This window comes from Bufo gargarizans, chromosome 2 (assembly GCF_014858855.1).
Source record: "Bufo gargarizans isolate SCDJY-AF-19 chromosome 2, ASM1485885v1, whole genome shotgun sequence".
NCBI classification, from domain to species: Eukaryota; Metazoa; Chordata; class Amphibia; order Anura; family Bufonidae; genus Bufo; species Bufo gargarizans.
Genome location: NC_058081.1, coordinates 177286523 through 177306978, shown reverse-complemented (window position 1 = coordinate 177306978; position 20456 = coordinate 177286523).

The window sequence follows — 20456 nt, the reverse complement described above, 5'->3', positions numbered from 1 at the left end:
GGTGCCTAGGGCCCACCAGTAATATTTATTTAGGGGGCCCACCGTACGGATACATTCAAATATTACCTGCTAACACAGCAGCAAGATGCTACCAGACGACTGAATATGGGGGTCCCTGCAGCAGCTTTGAGAAGGTAGGTCCAGGGGAGAAGAGGACACTGGCAGCTTTCCTCTACACCTAGAAGTAATCTCAGCTCTGATCGTGTCTATAGTAATAAACTAGGGAGTTTCTTTAATATCAAGTTTTGTACATGAACATAGGCTGGTTGAGGTGCTGTATATTGAATATATCAGGGATGGCCAACCTGCGGCTCTCCAGCTGTTGCAAAACTACAACTCCCAGCATACTCAGTCTGCCTACAGCTCTCAGTCCACAGCAGGGCAGGGTGGGAGTTGTAGTTTTAGCCATGATGTTGTGATTGATGCAGAATGTGGTCTGGCATTATCTTGTTGAAAAATGCAGGGTCTTCCCTGAAGGAGATGACGTCTGGATGGGAGCATATGTTGTTCTAGAACCTGAATATATTTTTCTGCATTGATGGTGCCTTTCCAGACATGCAAGCTGCCCATGCCACACGCACTCATGCAACCCCATACCATCAGAGATGCAGGCTTCTGAACTGAGCGTTGATAACAACTTGGGTTGTCCTTGTCCTCTTTGGTCCGGATAACATGGCGTCCCAGATTTCCAAAAAGAACTTTGAATCGTGACTCGTCTGACCACAGAACAGTCTTCCATTTTGCCACACTCCATTTTAAATGATCCCTGGCCCAGTGAAAACGCCTGAGCTTGTGGATCTTGCTTAGAAATGGCTTCTTCTTTGCACTGTAGAGTTTCAGCTGACAAGGCAGGACACACAGATGAGGAGCAGGACCCAAGGAGAGGCTGGGAGATCAGTGCACGAAAATAACAACAGGGAAAAAAGAATGCTAGCCAAAAAAGCATACCTCAAAGCCTCATGACAGCAACGCCCCAAACAAAGTGCAAAGGAGGCAATTATAGAGATTGAGGTTAAAGTGCAAGGACAAGATTACACATACCCTGAGTGGTGCAAAGATCTCTCGGCCGACTTCTGACCCAACGCCGTTTTGCCAGTAAACCTGGCTTCTTCCGGGGATAAGTCATCACATGTCCAGGCCCGTCTGAAGTTTGCCAATGACCATCTGGATGGTCCAGAGAAGGCATTGGAGAAAGTCATGTGGTCAGATGAGACCAAAGTAGAACTTTTTGGTCTAAACTTCATTCGTCGTGTTTGGAGGAAAAAGAAGGATGAGTTGCATCCCAAGTACATCATCCCTACTGTGAAGCATGGGGGTGTAACATCATGCTTTGGGGGTGCTTTTCTGCGAAGGGGACAGGACTACTGCACTGTATTAAGGAAAGGATGAATGGGACCATTTTATTGTGAGATTTTGAGCAACAACCTCCTTCCCTTAGTCAGAGGATTGAAGATGGGTCGTGGCTGGGTCTTCCAACATGACAACGACCCAAAGCACACAGCCAGGATAAACAAGGAGTGGCTCCGTAAGAAGCATATATAGGTTCTGCAGCAGTGATGGTCAGTTTGCAGTGTTCGCCAGTGAACACATGCGGGCTGCCATCTTTAATAAGGTAGACTCACCTGTCCGACGAGGCACAGGTAAGCCCTTACCTGTGCCCAAGCCGGGAGCCTGTCTGAAATCAAATGCAGTCACCGGGAACAGGCAGTTCCGAGAACAGCCTGATGAAGGCCCCTGGCAGCTGTTCTCAGAACTGCCTGCTCCCGGTGACTGCATTTGATTTCAGACCGGCACAGGCACAGGCGCTAGCGAACACTGCGAACTGACCATCACTATTCTGCAGTGGCCTAGCCAGTTTCCAGACCTAAATCCAATAGAACATCTTTGGAGGGAGCTGAAACTCTGTGTTGCTCAGCGACAGCCCCGAAACCTGACAGATCTAGAGGAGATCTGTGTGGAGGAGTGGGCCAAAATCCCTGTTGCAGTGTGTGCAAACCTGGTCAAGAACTACAGGAAACGTTTGACCACTGTAATTGCAAACAAAGGCTTCTGTACCAAATATTTACACTGATTTTCTTAGGTGTTCAAATACTTATGTTCAGCAGTGCCAGACAAATACATTCTTTAAAAATCATACAATGTGATTTCCTGATTATTATTTTTTTATTCTGTCTCTCAGAGTGGGAATGCACCTACAAGGTGAATTTCAGACCCCTCCATGATTTCTAAGTGGGAGAACTTGCAAAATCGCAGGGTGTTCAAATACTTCTGTTCCTCACTGTATTAATTTAACTGTTATGATGTTCCAGAGTAAATCACTGTCTTTACTGTCATGTCCTGTTAAGTTAACCTGCCCCCAAAAAAGCCACAAATACAATGCAAATGAAGCAATACTATGACAGAGCCATGTTGAAGATTTGCGTGAGTTATTTTTCTATAATTCATATAATAAAATCAAATAAAGGGAAACATAAAAAATCCCTTAAAACTGGTAAAAGCATCAAATAGGTAATGCAAACGTATAGCTGGGTTCCCACTTTTTGGCTGCTAGGTGGCAGCTTACCACAAATTGCTGGGATTGAACACCAAGTACAGGTGAAGCATATAATTGCAATTTGCTGTACATTTTGGGAGGTTTTGTCATGTGGTTCTCAGCCATTACTACAATGTTGTGGCACTTCAATTGTACTTTACCATAAAGTTTCACTGTTTGCAGGCAGCACACCCCTGTTTACACAGGGCAATATTCAGCTGACAAATGAGGATTTGTGGTGGCGCATAAAATGTGATGTCCTGTCAGATATTCAGCTGCACAATTACACAGGTCAATTATCAGGAACAAGCTTTCATAGGGGCATTCATTCCGAATAATTAGCCGATCCTCAGCCAGTGTAAAAAGGAGTTTCTTCAGATATTTCCAAGGATTGATCCTCTGCCTTAGGCCTCATGCACACTATTGTAATTTCGGTCCGCATTGTGATGTGATCATTCCTGGATACCAAGGGGCCCCATTGTGAGACGTGCATTGTTCTGTCTATGCACATTTTCATAGGGACTGCAATTATGTTTTTGTAGAGGCTGCCACTGTGATTTGTACTTGGACAGACCTGTGAGTTAATTGAATTAGCACTGTGGCACATGGGTTAGATTACAAAAGCGAAAGCTAGCAAGGAGGCGCCGTGGTCTCCACGCATGATTGCTTGCAGTTACAGCGGAGTGCTGGGCTGGATCCTGTATTCAGAAACCTGGACCAGAACCAAGTGCAATACTGTACAGTGCATAGATCACACAGAGAGGTTCATTCTCCATCTCCTGGGCCCAAAAATTCTGATGATTTCCCGAGGAACAGTGGCTGGCGCAAACTCTGATGTGAGCCTGTAACACCGGAGCCAAGAAGCAACAAACAGAAATGGATGGCCACACTAGCTCTCCCAAGGTAAGGGTAGGGGCTGCACTAATGTACTCTCCAAGTCCGGAGGGCCATACCATCAGAAACAGGTGAGATGGCTTGTGTTCTGGTTTGCCGAATTACATTGCAGCAGTATTCCAATCAACACAAAAGTGCCTTTTTGAACTACCTCTCCAGCTATGGACACACACACAAAGGCGCCCTCACCTGCTGATGTGCACATGACCAACAAATGAAGCTGTCACGGCTGCCACCAGAGAGATAGGCAGCCGGGGCCTTTTGTGATGTCATTGTTCCTCGATGCTGAGGGGCCCTATTGTGACACGTGGAGTTTGTAGTGTTCTATTTATTCACATTTTCATGAGGGATGCTATAATGATTTTCTAGAGGCTGACACTTTGATTTGCATGTGGACAGTTTGGTCAAAGCAATACATTTTAGAATTGTGGTGAATGGGTTGGATTGCAACAGTGGAAACAAGCCAGCAAGGTGGAAACCCAGTCTATGTGCATGAGTGCTTGAAGCTGCAATGGAGTTCAACGGAGGCTTTTGGAAATGTGGGCCATGTAGGGCGGGTACAGCAGTCCTAGGGAAGTGCAGTACTAGCACAGCACGTACATACCTGCCACCTTTTGATAAGCTTTTGATAAGCTCAGGGGACAAAATCAGCAACATGGTTAATTTTTTTCCACTAAGCCATAAATGTATCTCCGCCCCATGCCTATCTATACACACCCAATCCCGCCCAGTCCCCTTTGTACCGCGACACAGTAGTTATACCCATTTAGAGCCCCCACAAAGTAAAAATGCCCTGTTAGTGCCCCCACAGTTATGCCGACATAGTGCTTCCACACAGTAGAATGCTCATATAGAGCTCCCTCATAATAATGCTGCCTCCTTTGTGCCCCCTCACAATAGTGCTGTCTCCCTTATAGTAGTGCCTCCTCAAAATAGTTAAGCCCCTGTAGTTCTAATAAATTAAAAAGTAATACTTACCTAAAACCATTCCCCTGATGAATGAAGCACATCATCCCCTGGCTCTCTCCTACTCAGATCAGAAGACACAATAGGATTCAGGATGCAGATTTAGTTGAAATTGGGACTAGGGCTGCAGTAAACGATTATTTTAGTAATCGAGTATTCTATCGATTATTTTTTACGATTAATCGAGTAATCTAATAAGAAAAAAATAATAGACTGTTTTCCTTTATAAAAACTCATCAGACCCCCTGCCATCAGTCCCCAACACCCTTTGTTCCCCACTGTGCGATCAGCTCAAGTACATCAGTTCCCCCCAGTGCCATCAGCTCCACTATCCCCCAGTGCCATCAGCTCCACTATCCCCCAGTGCCATCAGCTCCACTATCCCCCAGTGCCATCAGCTCTCCTTCACCCCAGTGCCATCAGCTCTCCCCACCCAGTGCCATCAGCTCTCCCCACCCAGTGCCATCAGCTCTGCCCCCATTGTGCCATCAGCTCTGCCCCATTGTGCCATCAGCTCTGCCCCCCTTGTGCCATCAGCTCTGCCCCCCTTGTGCCATCAGCTCTGCCCCCCTTGTGCCATCAGCTCTGCCCCCCTTGTGCCATCAGCTCTGCCCCCCTTGTGCCATCAGCTCTGCCGCCATTCTCTTCCTGACACCCGGATTGCACAGCGTCACTGGTTTCTATGACGCTGTGCACTTCAGGCGCCTGGCCTTAGTAGCGCCCCCACCCCCTCGGTTTCACCAACTTACCTTTCCAGCAGGGGCGCTGCCGACACTCTATTGTTCTGTGCTGCTCTGCTCCTGACGTCACACAGTGCGTCAGGTCACGGCGTGCGTACGTCAGGAGGTCTGAGCAGCGCGGGACCATGGACGTACTGTGGAGTGTCCGGAGGCCGCCTGCTGGAAAGGTGAGTATTCCAAGCGCAGCGGGAGAACACGGAGTGGGAGCAATAGCAAGCGCTTCACTCCCGCTCCGTGGTCACATGACACAAACAAATCTTCGATGCAAAAAATTTGCATCGAGGATTTTTTTGTGTCGAATTGCTCGATTTAATCGAGTAATCGTTTCAGCCCTAATTGGGACATACCTTAGTCCTTCCAGGACAAAATCTGGGGCTGTCCTGCCAAATCTGGGATGGTTGGGAGGCATGCGCATGAATTGTACAGACAGGCTTGATCTCCCTGGTCCAAGAAGTTATAGAATATATAACATCCCACGGAGTTGGGAGCATCACAGACACTAAACTTATGTGAACCTGCAACACACAGGAGGAGGAGGGGTCCTAAATCACTTGTATTGTACAGTATGCACTAAGACCATGGAATAAATGGACATAAAGCCACATTATTCAGGCATTATGGCTCAATGTCTATTCAGTCATTACTGCATTTCATCATCATCTGATGTCATATTTGATTGTCAGTTTTAAGACTACACATGAAACTATACTGCTATTCTATTGTAACTGCTCTGTAACCCAGAGTGTTGAGCGCTGGTCTGATCTAATATATGTTTTCCATTCCACATTTTATCAGTATGCGCTGTGCATCCTGTGACCTGACCAAAGGAGAGTTTCTCATTAACAGACTTGGTGGAAAGCCTGCAACTATAATTTCAGGTTATGAAGTTTTATGCAAACACTGCCATCTTGTGGTAAAAACAGATACAAGCACTCATAGATTTACTAACAACAGTTAAGAGGAAGACCACCCAAAGTTGCAATGAATAGGGGTCTTTCAGGGGGGCAGTCTTATTATGGATGCATTCACGCGACCGTATGTATTTTATGGTGACTAAAATGCAGATCTGCAATAAATATAGAAGATGTCTGTGTGACGCCAGTGTTGCATCCATTTTCTTGCAGACCCATTGTAACAATGCCTATCTTTTTGGGGGGCAGCGGGACAGACATACAGATGTGCACTGCACATGGTGTGCTGTACGCATTTTTTGCAGCTCGATTGAAATGAATGTGTCCGCATCCGCTAAGCAAAAAAACGCGGAACGGATGTGGAGCAAAAATACGATTGTGTGAATGTGGCCTAAAGAAAATGACCAGCATGTATAATATATGGTAGAACTGAAAATCTGTCACAGAAAATCTAATCTGCATAAAGATGGGGGCAGGGGGTCTTCTCAAAGAGGTGGAGAGGTTTTACCATATATTATTTTACCGACTGTAGGTAGGGACAGACAGGGACAGCCCGCTAGACAGGCCTAGACAGTCCCTACGCTATTTAAGTGCAGAGACGGACAAACACAATACCAGAGTTGTATGTAAATTATATGCCAATAAAAATTGCCAGACCGCATGAAATATAAATATAATTTATTGACACAATTTATAAATAATAATTCATACGTGAAACCAAGTGCAGGAAAAGGCGACATCCACATCAGGAGACACAACTGGTGACTTAATCCCATTATACATAATATTGAAGTGCAAATGCCTATAAGTATCTCATACATACAATGAACAGAGTCTATTTACCCATTATGTGTCTCCTCTGGGATGGCGCCAGCCCCGACGCGCATTTCGGCAGACCTTCATCTGGGGACACTTGGTTTCATGTATGAATTGTTATTTATAAATTGTGTCAATAAATTGTATTTATATTTCATGCGGTCTGGTAATTTTTATTGGCATATAGTTACACACTTTTTTTTGCCATAGGCATGAGTGGATTGTGTTATGCATGGTATTGATGTGTATGGATAGTTTTATCCATTCATATTTTTTGACGATTTATGGCTTACAGTATTTTGGTTGTATGTAAATTGGTCAGAACCAGACAAGCTATGCAGTACCAAACCAGAGACAGAGGAGTGTTCAGAAGACAAGCCGAGATCAGAACCAGACCGACAACGCAGTACCAAATGAGAGACAGAGAGTGGTCAGAAGCCAAGCCAGGGCCAGAGGAACTAGCAATCCAATAGGCAAAGGAACCAGGAACACAACTCGTGAGTCCAAAAACTATCACTGGCACTGGCATATGGGCAGGAAGGGGTTTAAATAGAGCTCCAAGTCCCTGGATCAGCACTTGATAGGAGCTCCATTAGTCAGAAACAGGACTAGAGCAGCTGAGCAATGAATCCACTGCCAATCTCCTCCAGCACATGCCCACTGCAGGGAGAAACAGAGCATTGCATCCTGTTACTAAGGATGCTGTCACATCACCCGGAGGCGTGGCTCAGCAGCGCGTCTCTCCCAGCATGGCCATGCCCAGGCTGAGGTTCTTGCCCCTGGAGCTCGGACAAGTGAGTTTATAACAATTATGTATCCTATTAACACAACAGGGTGCATAGATGTATACCTGTGTGATATATAACTTTGTAATATAGAGTAGATTTGACAAATGTACAGAAATGTTGCAAACACAGTGGACCTGTCCAAAATACAGACAGTAAGAAGTAAGATGATGGTGGTGATTAGTGAATGTTCTGGAGGCAGGTACCAAAAATAAAGAAGAAGCAGAAAAACTAATAACGGATCAGCGGATGATAGATTTGAACTATTGGCCTACATTTCTCAATGTAATTCCATCTTTTTGCATGTCAGTTTCTTACAACGGTGTGGAAAGTAGTCCGGCTTACAGCTTGGCCATGATGTAGACAGATTATGAAATGTAACTTTTTAAAATCTTTACTCCACAGAGACACTGACAAAAAAAAGTGTTGTCATTTTAGCCAGTGTAAATTAATTAGCAAGTCATTTTTATTGATGACCTCTCCTCAGCAGTGAGCAGGTGTAAGTACACCTAAGCCGTCCCATTCATTTAATGGGATGGCTCATTCCTATACTTTACCTATAACGTCAGTGATGACTCTGTTTCATAGAAAACACATTCATACATTTATGCCAACATACTGTATGTCTGGATAGTCGCCGCAGTTAATAGATATCAGATGATGCCAGTTTTAGTACATGAGGGCCATTGTGTTTGCAAAGTTAGGCTTAAAGGGTTTTTCTGGCTATAATGGTTTTTATTTTTTAGCAAGTACCTTTTACATGCCCTGTGAAACAGAAGATTCTTACTAACCTGCTCCCCGCTGTCTCCTTCCTCTTTTTACATCCAATGACTGGCTTCAGTGGTGATTTTCTGCTGGTGGCCCCATCATCGCTGTGACCATGCCCATGCATCACTGGAGCAGGTAAGTATAAATCCTGTGTTTCAGAGGGCAGGCTGCGGGCATTTGCTAAAATAAAACTCTTAATTACCAGAAAACCCTTTAAAGAGACATATAAATATGTAACCTGCACTGTGTTGTAAGGGCAACGTTTCCAGGACAGCTCTATAAATGCAATCATTAGTTATTAAGCAACAAACATATGCACGCAGAAAATGATAAGGGTATACCTTTTTATAGCACAGTTGTTACATCCTTTTATGTTATAAAGGCCACTATTTCATATTGTACCACTTGAGAGAAAGACAAAACCTAACCTATCTAACTTTACTACAAGGACATCACACCTTGAGATGAAACAACTCCTACAAACAGGTGAGGAGGAGTAATGTGGCTGTAATGCTATAGCTACTAGCACTGCTATGTGTATCAGGTGGATGTATCTGCAGGTCACCTGGAAGAGTAATTCTCTGATGGCATGTTACTTTCCTTGGCCAGTGTACCCCTTTTGCTCAGCTCACAGCATATCAGACAGTCACAATGCAAAATAACTGGGGCAAAAATGACATGTCCCATATTTATGAAATAATTCACCAGGCTTAAAATGTTTGCACCCAAGTAATTGCAGATTACCATTTTTTTTGTAATTTTGGCTAACACCAAGTTGATAACATTTAACCCACAATGCGTGTATTATTTTTACGAATCAAAAACATACTAGATGTGCATTGTGTTTTTCCTGACCTCCATGGACTTCATAGAATGGCATTACACATTTTTACTTGAGTATCCTATTGTTACCCTGCGAGTATGGACCCACTGTGTCACTTGAACAGATTTGGCTTAGGGCTTCTCCCAAGGAGCATTATCAAAGTGGCCCCCTGGTTTTCACCCTTTAATCCCTATACAGGGATCTGGACTTTACTGCAGGGGAACCACCAGGCTGCTCTCTCCTGGTGTAGTATCTGTTCAAGAGTCTCCTGAACCATGGGAGTCAAAAGAAACTGGTGCAGAGAAAATAATTATCAGGCAAAACTATATTGAGGGACAGGCCGAGGTGAGGGCAGGCAAAATACAAGTAATCCAGTAAATGACCCAAGGGCAGGGTGGGCAACACAGGGTCAGCATGGAGATCAGGCAAGGGTCTGAACACGCAGTGAAGGGTCAAATCCAGAAAACAGGCAGAAGCTGATTGGGCAAGAAAAACCTATAATAGCAAACCTTTGTGGGACACTAGCAGACAAGAACCTATTTCTCAGGCACCTTCCCACTGGGGAAGGTGCAAGTTAGCCATCCATTGGCTGGTGAAGATTAAGATGTCTGCTGGTCCTCCAAGAGGGAGCATGTGCGTGCCCTACAGGCAGAGAGAGAGGCTGAGCCAACAAGCAGGCTGCAGCCTACATGGAGGGACAGACTTACTGTATCCCAGTGACTGGAGAGGATAGTGGTAGATTGGTCTGTGCTGCCAGGGCCGAGAGCTCTGGAGAGGGGGAGCAGAGCAGCGGTGGCCCACAGTACTATTTAGCTCCATATGACTTTGTATTACAACATACAAATCTCTACAGAAGTAAAACTTTTAAATAGTTGAACAATATACAGAGAATGTTAAAGCTTTGCTCCTGTGAGGACCATCCATCTACTCACGGATGACAGAGGACTATCACACCAGTCTCATAGCAACTTCTTGGTCATTATGGTGATTATGGAGACTGTTGCTCACAATTCCTATCAATCTAGATGTACTGTAAGATTTTCTGATCAATTTAAAGCCTGGAGACAAGATTTGGTTCAGTCATATTTCTTCTTTAGCAGTCATAATTTAGCTTCCCTGACAGAACCTGAAGGAAAATCTGGACATATTACTTGACTATAATCGTCAGACACTTTCTATTTCTGTGAGGTGTTTAGATTTCATCATGTGTTGCAGTATACTGTTAAGAATGTATACCTGCCAAATGCCACTCGCAGATGAAACTTCAGAATTTCTAAGACTATTTCATTGGTATGAATTATTTTATATCAAAGTTCAAGCAATTTATGATACTGCTAACCCCAAGCATCACCAAATGATCATTGTTAAAGGCAAAATATTACAGGGACAGATCCATTTTCCTATTAGACAAAATGGCAGAAATTATGCTGTTTGGCCAATGAATACAGTGGTCTCAAAATTATGAAATACATGAAGGAAGTGGTCCCGTGCTCAGCTCACCCCTTTTATCAGTAATTCATAGACTAATGTGTATCTACCAGCCATCAATCACTGCACAGAGCAGAAAATTCAGGTGACCACTTTAAAGGAGAAGCAAAGCTCCGTACATTAGCCCTGATTTATAATGCCTTTGCTTCAAAATTCTGGCTTTAAAAAGTGGCAAAATGGGGGTTTTGCAAGTTTTTAGGCCCATTTTTACACCACTTACTCCAGTTTTGAAATTTGGGTGGGAAAGTGGGCATGATTAGCTATGTTAATGAGTTTGACTCCAGATTTAGCATTGAATATTTTTTTTTTAAGTAAAAAAAAAGTTTAAAAAAAGTCGCAATCTCACACTAAAATCATCTTACTGTGAAAATAAAGGAGATGACACCAAAAAATTAACTGAAAAATTAAGAGGGTTGTCCAGGTGGACATGTTCCCAAGTGCTGGTGGGCTCACAGAGCCAGAACCAAGCGGTGGGAAACCGGCAAGTATGCTTACACCCATAGGTCCGGTGGGATGGGGTTGATATTTTAAAAACATGTCAGTATGGGATAGCGTCTTTAAAGGAATTTTCCGGTTACAAAAATAAATAAGTGTCTGTAGTATGAGGTCTCTTCCTCTCCTTTCCCTCCCAGCTGGAACATCACAGATCCAAGCAGGGCCTGGCAGCCTCATTAGTATTCACTTCAGTATATGCTAATGAAGCTGTGTTGGATGTGGGTTGTGGGAAGGGGCCTCTTACAGCACATATAGTTTTTGTAAAAAAATAAATAAAAAAATCATCAGGATTTGAACCCCAGGTCATCTGTATAGCAGGCAGAAGAGTTACCATTACACTACAGATTAGATTTGTTGCAAGGGATGACATTTCTGTGCTTATATTTGATAATAAATAGTATATTACTGAATAAAAGGGAAGGGGGGGTGCCATTTGCCAATCACCATAAATAATGAGTTCACTATATTATATAGCTTATTAGGATTACATGCATACCAAATACTGTTTTGTGATATTTATAAGTATGTTTTTAAAAAAAAGTTTTTCTTTGTTACTTTTATTAACAATAACTTTGCAGAAAATTTTAACTTTTACTATAAAAGAAAAAAGCTGGAATGTAAAAGATCTCACTGAGACCTGTAAAAGGTTTTCTGCCATATCTTCTACAAGTCTCAGTGAGGTTTGAACCTCAGCTTCAAAGATAGGGTTTTTTAATGCCTTATAGTATTACTGTTTTGTTTTAAAAAAAAATCTTGTTGCATCAGTCATAAGATAGTGATGTTCATGTGCACATTACAGAATATTAACATATTTTTATGGTGATTGGTAAACAGCATAAATCAAAATGGGCAGGGGAGCACATGTTTTGCCTCTATGGAGCCCTGAAATTCCTGATGGCAGCCCTAGATCCAAGCCTGCTTGAAGCCCTGATGGAGAATCCCCACCTTAAGACACAGCATAATTGCTGACATCACATCTACAGGGTTCAGGAGAATGAGCAGAACATCGACCTTAAGAGGTAAGGTCATTGATGATGTTGTGTCTACAGGGCAGAGCCTTACAAGTCTTGCCTCGCCTCAGATGTAGACGTGATGTCATTGGGATAGGGAACCGACAAGAAAATTTCATGTGACCACGATGACGTGCAAGAAAATGGGGCATTACAGGTAAATTATCACTTTTAGTAAATTACATTGTGTAGTTTCCTGTCAATTGATGCTGAAAGTTGCAACACTGGAATACCCCATTAACACAAAAAATAAAGAAGTGCACACTTCAAAAAAGCTTTAGTAACTCAATATATTCTTTTTTGTTTTTAAGGGATTTATAAAGTACCTTGAAGACTTGCGGCGTGCTGAACAGGTGATATCATTTATTGGACACAACAGAGGACTTCTATGAGCTCCATTTTACAAGCAGCTTTTCAGACTTCAAATTCAGATTGGTTTCTGTGAATTCCCACTATACAAGACTAAAAATTTATGAGAACGTCCAACCTTTCATATCTTTGCTCGTCTACTTCTTGCAGGTCTCTAATGTAATTTGTTGATATTCTGTTCTTCAAAAAGCAAATGTGTTTCCAGGGACAGAAACTGTGATTTCTTGACAAGCCTCTTACACTAAGAACATTAACTTGTTCAGTGCTTGAAGAAATGCTCAAAGTCTTGTTCAAACGTTCAGTAGTAATGGACTAAAAACATTATTATTTTTTTGTCAGAACAGACTCTGTCATTAACATCCCCAGCTCTGTAGCATTCTTGTTGACTATGTGGAAAGGTATTTAACCCCTTCAACCCCGGGCATGTTTTTACCTTCCTGCCCAGGCCATTTTTTGCAAATCTGACATGTGTCACTTTATGTGGTGATAACTTTAAAACGCGTTTACTTATACAGGCCATTCTGAGATTGTTTTCTCGTCACATATCGTACTTCAAGACAGTGGTAAAAATGAGGTAAAAAAAATCATATTTATTCATAAGAAAATACCAAATTTACCAATAACTTCGAAAAATTTGCAAATTTTTATTTCTCTACTTTTATAATAGATAGTAATACCTCCAAAAATAGTAATTACTTTACATCCCCCATATGTCTACTTCATGTTTGGATCATTTTTAAAATTACATTTAACTTTTTGGCTTAGAAGTTTGGAAGCAAATCTTACAATTTTTTGAAAAATTTCCAAAACCCACTTTTTAAGGGCCAGTTCAGGTCTGAAGTCACTTTGTGAGGCGTACATAATAGAAACCACCCAAAAATGACCCCATTTTAGAAACTACACCCCTCAAGGTATACAAAACTGATTTTACAAACTTTGTTAACCCTTTAGGTGTTCCACAAGAATTAATGGAAAATGGAGATGAAATTTCAGAATTTCACTTTTTTGGCAGATTTTACGTTTTATTGATACCATTTTGTGGGACATATGCTTTTTTGATCGCTTGGTGTTGCACTTTTTGGAATGTAAGGTGACAAAAATGGCATTTTTTTTACCCCTTTTTTTTTTAGGGTGTTTATCGAACAGGGTGGATCATGTGATATATTTATAGAGCCGGTCATTACGGATGCGGTGATACCTAATATGTGTGGGTTTTGTTTTGTTTTTCTGTTTTTTTTATTATAAAATAAGGGGAAAGGGGAGTTTTTTTCTTTTTTACTTTATTAATTTTATTAAAAACACATTGTTTTTACATTTTTTTTCTTTACTTTATTTATGACATTCAATTTTGGGAGTCTGATCCCGTCTGCAATGCATTACAATACATCCGGTGCCCGCACGATCACTATGACGTACTATTATGTCAAATTGCGGGAACGCAGTGGTTCCCATGACGTAGTAGTACGTTATAGGTCGGAAGGGGTTAAAAAGAAACACAAATGAAAGCAAGAAAAGTTATTACTTGGGGAAAATCATCCTACAAATACACTGATTACTCGATACGTCTACCCAAAGCATGAGTAGGTACCGTATATACAGTGCCTTGCAAAATGATTCACCCCCCTTGACTTTTTTTCGTATTTTGTTACATTACAGCCTTAAGTTTAATGTTTTGTTAGGCCTCATGCACACAACAGTTTTTTTTCACAGCCCGCAAAAACGGGGTCCGTGGGTCCGTGATCCGTGACCGTTTTTCCATCCGTGGGTCTTCCTTGATTTTTGGAGGATCCACGGACATGAAAAAAAAGTCATTTTGGTGTCCGCCTGGCCGTGCGGAGCCAAACGGATCCGTCCTGAATTACAATGCAAGTCAATGGGGACGGATCCGTTTGATGTTGACACAATATGGTGCCATTTCAAACGGATCCGTCCCTATTGACTTTCAATGTAAAGTCTGGAGTTTTGTTATACCATCGGATTGGAGTTTTCTCCAATCCGATGGTATATTTTAACTTGTAGCGTCCCCATCACCATGGGAACGCCTCTATGTTAGAATATACTGTCGGATATGAGCTACATCGTGAAACTCATTTCCGACAGTATATTCTAACACAGAGGCGTTCCCATGGTGATGGAGACGCTTCAGGTTAGAATATACAAAAAAACTGTGTACATGACTGTCCCCTGCTGCCTGGCAGGTGCTGCCAGGCAGCAGGGGGCAGACCCCCCCCCCTGTTTTTAACTCATTGGTGGCCAGTGGGCCCCCCCTCCCCTGTTGTTAACTCGTTGGTGGCCAGTGTGCGCACCCCCCTCCCTCCCTCCCTCTATTGTAATAATAGCATTGGGGCCAGTGTGCGCGCCCCCCCAACCCCCCCCCCCCTCCCTCCCTCTATTGTAATAATAGCATTGGGGCCAGTGTGCGCGCCCCCCCAACCCCCCCCCTCCCTCCCTCTATTGTAATAATAGCATTGGGGCCAGTGTGCCCCCCCCCCCGATCATCGGTGCCAGCGGAGTAGAAGATTCATACTTACCTGGCTGCTGGCTGCTGCGATCTCTGTGTCCGGCCGGGAGCTCCTCCTACTGGTAAGTGACAGGTCTGTGCGGCGCATTGCTGTCACTTACCAGTAGGAGGAGCTCCCGGCCGGACGCAGACATCGCAGCAGCCAGGTAAGTATGAAAATCTTCTACTCCGCTGCCACCGATGATCGGGGGGGGTGTGCGCACACTGGCCCCAATGCTATTATTACAATAGAGGGAGGGAGGGGGGGGGGGTTGGGGGGGTGCGCACACTGGCCCCAATGTATTAAAACAATAGAGGGAGGGAGGGGGGGCGCGCGCACACTGGCCCCAATGTATTAAAACAATAGAGGGAGGGAGGGAGGGGGGTGCGCACACTGGCCACCAACGAGTTAACAACAGGGGAGGGGGGGGCCGCACAATGATATTCAAACTGGGGAGGGGGGGGTCTGCCCCCTGCTGCCTGGCAGCCCTGATCTCTTACAGGGGGATATGATAGTACAATTAACCCCTTCAGGTGCCGCACCTGATGGGGTTAATTGTACTATCATATCCCCCTGTAAGAGATCGGGTGCTGCCAGGCAGCAGGGGGCAGTCTTGTACACAGTTTGTAGTGTATTCTAACTAGAAGCGTCCTATCACCATGGGAACGCCTCTGTGTTAGAATATACTGTCGGATCTGAGTTTTCACGAAGTGAAAACTCAGCTCTGAAAAAGCTTTTATGCAGACGGATCTTCGGATCCGTCTGTATGAAACTAAAACCTACGGCCACGGATCACGGACACGGATGCCAATCTTGTGTGCATCCGTGTTCTTTCACGGACCCATTGACTTGAATGGGCCCGTGAACCGTTGGCCGTGAAAAAAATAGGACAGGTCATATTTTTTTCACGGCCAGGAAACACGGCTCACGGATGCGGCTGCCAAACGGTGCATTTTCCGATTTTTCCACGGACCCATTGAAAGTCAATGGGTCCGTGAAAAAAAACGGAAAACGGCACAACGGCCACGGATGCACACAACGGTCGTGTGCATGAGGCCTTAATCTGAACTTTGTGATTTATCAGAACACAATATTCTAAGTTGGTGAAGTTAAATGAGAAAAATATTTTAATAAAACTATTGTTTAGAAATAGAAAACAGAAAATTGGCATTATTATTATTATTATTATTATTATTAATTATTAAAGCGCCATTCATTCCATAGCGCTGTACAAATGATAAGGGGTGCACATACATAATACAGACGTGTGTATGTATTTACCCCCTTTGTTAGGAAGCCCATAAAAAGCTCTGGTGCAACTAATTACCTTCAGAAGTCACATAATTAGTGAAATGATGTCCACCTGTGTGCAATCTAGGTGTCACATGATCTGTCATTACATATACACACCTTTTTTGAAAGGCACCAGAGGCTGCAACACCTAAGCAAGAGGCATCACTAACCAAACGTTGCCATGAAGACCAAGGAACTCTCCAAACAAAGTAAGGGACAAGTCAGGGTTAGGTTATAAAAAAATATCCCAATCTTTGATGATCCCCAGGAGCACCATCAAATCTATCATAACCAAATGGAAAGAACATGGCACAACAGCAAACCTGCTAAGAGATGGCCGCCTACCAAAACTCATGGAACGGGCAAGGAGGGCATTAATCAGAGAGGCAGCACAGAGACCTAAGGTAACCCTGGAGGAGCTGCAGAGTTCCACAGCAGAGACTGGAGTATCTGTACATAGGACGACAATAAGCCATACGCTCTATAGAGTTGGGCTTTATGGTGGAGTGGCCAGAGGAAAGCCATTACTTTCAGCTAAAAATAAAAAGGCACGTTGTGAGTTTGCGAAAAGGCATGTGGGAGACTTCCAAAATGTATGGAGGAAGGTGCTCTGGTCGGATGAGACTAAAATTTAACTTTTCGACCATCAAAGAAAATGCTATATCTGGCGCAAACCCAGCACACCACATTACCCAAAGAAGACCATCCCCACAGTGAAACATAGTGGTGGCAGCATCATGCTGTGGGGATGTTTTTCATCAGCTGGGACTGGGAAACTGGTCCGAGTTGAGGGAAAGATGGATGGTGCTAAATACAGGGATATTCTTGAGCAAAACCTGTCCCACTCTGTGCGTGATTTGAGGCTAGGATGGAGGTTCACCTTCCAGCAGGACAATGACCCCAAACACACTGCTAAAGCAACACTTGAGTGGTTTAAGGGGAAACATGTAAATGTGTTGGAATGGCCTAGTCACAGCCCAGATCTCAATCCAATAGAAAATCTGTGGTCAGACTTAAAGATTGCTGTTCACAAGCGCAAACCATCCAACTTAAAGGAGCTGGAGCAGTTTTGCAAAGAAGGATGGGCAAAAATCCCAGTGTTAGGCCTTATGCGCACAAATGTATTTTGTTTCCTTGTCTGTTCCGTTTTTTTTGTGGATAGGATGCAGACCCATTCATTTCAATGGGTCCACATAAAATGCTGACAGCGCACCGTGTACTGTCCGCATCTGTATGTCCGTTCCGTAGCCCCACAAAAAAATATAACATGTCCTATTCTTGTCCGTTTTAGGCATTGTTACAATGGATCCACCCAAAAAACGGATAGCATCCGTTTTTCTTTTGCGGATCCGCAATTTGCAAACCACAAAACACATACGGTCGTGTGCATGTAGCCATATCCAAAGCGACTTGGAGCTGTGATTGCCATGGCTCTACAAAGTATTGACTTTAGGGGGGTGAATAGTTATGCACATTGACTTTTTCAGTCAATAGCTTCACAATAAAAAATAAATAAAAAATCTTCAAAGTTATGGGCATGTTCTGTAAATTAAATGATGCAAATCCTCAAACAATCCATGTTAATTTCATTTTGTGAGACACCAAAATACGAAAGAAGTCAAGGGGGTGAATACTTTTGCAAGGCACTGTAGGTTCTAAAGGATAAACCCATTTAGAAAGGTGGTATAATACCAGCCCATAGAGCAAATGCTGAATCAGTGACCTGAGAATTGGACTGGTTCCTTGGGTCTACCAGAATTTTTTTTATCTACCTTCCATCTATAAAGAACATGTGCACATCCACTTTAATTGCATTGTATGTCATTGTACACACATATCATACATATCAATAACTAGAAGACAGCTTGTCCCAGGACAGTGACTGTAATAGAAAATGATTGCAATTTATATACAGAAATATCCATGCTTACAAAAATTACTTCCTAGTTGAATCCCTAGTTGAATTACGAATGATAGCTGGGCAGGAACTGTTTGGCAGAAATGCCACTAAGCATGGAACCACCCCTTGTGCCTGCTAGCACCCACATCATGCTCTACATTCCTGTACAGCGCTTCCATGTGGGCGCTGAATGCAGCAGGACTGCTGGCCACAGGTTGGTGAAGCATGAGCAGCTAAGCCAAACGTATCTGTGAAAAAAGGCTATGAAAACTTACCCATTTTGCAGTTTTTCTGCTGCCGTTTTTTTTTTTTTATCATTGTTGTGTGAATACGGCCTACAAGTTGTGTTTCTATGTTCAGGTTTTTTTATGCAGTTATTGAAGCCAAAGCCAGGGCTGGATTCAAAAAGAGGACAAGACTCGGGGAGATTTATCAACCTGGTGTAATGTACAACTGGCTTAGTTGCCCATAGCAACCAATCCAATTCCACCTTTCATTTTTCACAGCTCCTTTGGAAAATGACAGGCGGAATCTGATTGGTTGCTATGGGCAACCAAGCCAGTTCTACTTTACACCAGTTTGATAAATCTGCCCCTCCGTCTTTACTTTATGTGTTCTTCATTTTTTATCCTTTCCTGGTGTTGGCTCCAAAAATAGCAAACATGCCTGAACATGGAAACCCAGCCTTAGGTCTTTTTCGGATGTGATGACATCTATGACAAGATAGTCAGTGAGGATTGCTAGACTTCTGCACCTAGGGCACAGATTCAGTATGATGCTGGCCTCTGACACATTCAATATGTTTTATGTCTGAAAACAGAAATGACATGAGGATATAGGTAGTTAAAACATAACTTTTACTAAATACTATATTAAAATATAATGCCCCTTGTAAATGTGAAATAAACGGTGAAAAAATAAATAAATAATTGATTGGATTTTACAACCTCCTGTCGTAACGATATACTGGTCAGTTCTTGAGGTAGGTAATGTCACATGAGATCCTTCTGTCACATAGTATGCAGAAGACAGTGTCTGCTCGGGTCCATGCAGGGTTTTTCGGGACAAAAACTATCTGTGCCTATTGCCACTCACCCTATAATGATGTGGGGAAAGGGGCTATTATTGCCTGCCTGCAAAATGCTGAGTGCCCGCCCCGTCTGGAACCTATCCCTGACGCGGCCGTATCCCTATAAAATAACCCTCACTCCTGTCCCAACATGGCGTGTTTCATCCCAATGCAGGGGCTCATCAGGGGATTTTAGAGTGAAAAATCAAAAGCAAAAGCTAATTAAATAGACAGAATAGATAGAAAAGCCCTAAAACCTTAGTTACCCTTGTAAGGTGCAGGGAGAAACAAAAACATAAAGCAGTGGCTGCATGTGATAAAATAAAGGGCAAACCCACTAATAAGGATAAAAATATGGTCTGTGTACTCAAGTTATAGGGTCCAGTATGGTGGTATTCCTATTCAGCAATGGCTGGAGAATATCGCTATTCGAATAGCCGTGATGGTATCCTTAAGGGGGAGAATATGGAGGGAAAAGTGTACCCAGGCTTCTCACCAGTTCTAGGCGGTGGTGCAGGACCAGGCGCCAACCCCCTGTTTATTTATACTTGCCTGTTCCGTCCTTGAATGATCCCCAATATGTACAGCTGATAAAATCTATCATAGGGTACATGGCGGTATCAATACCACTTGCGATAAATGGAAGAACCAACTGGTCCTACCGCATCCAGGGTTTCTTTGTCATGTCAGCGTGATGTCTAATGGAACCGGAACAAGGTCGCTGTGGTGATAAAGCAAAAAGAATAACCACATAAACGGGGTATGGGTATACGGTGACCATATTAAAACTCCAGCAGGAGGCACTGTGCTGGCCCTGTAAGACCTAGCCATCCCAATAGTATAATAGGGTAATCTAGGGCATTGCTTCTTCTTAGTGTTACCACACAGCACTTATGCCCACTTTGTGTTCCCCTCATGGTAGTAATACCCACACTGTGCCCCCTCACAGTAGTAATATCCACATTGTGCCGCTCAATGTAGTAATAGCCACATTGTGCCCCGTCACAGTAGTAATATCCACATTGTGCCCCGTCACAGTAGTAATATCCACATTGTGCCCCTTCACAGTAGTAATATTCACGTTGTCCCTCTTCA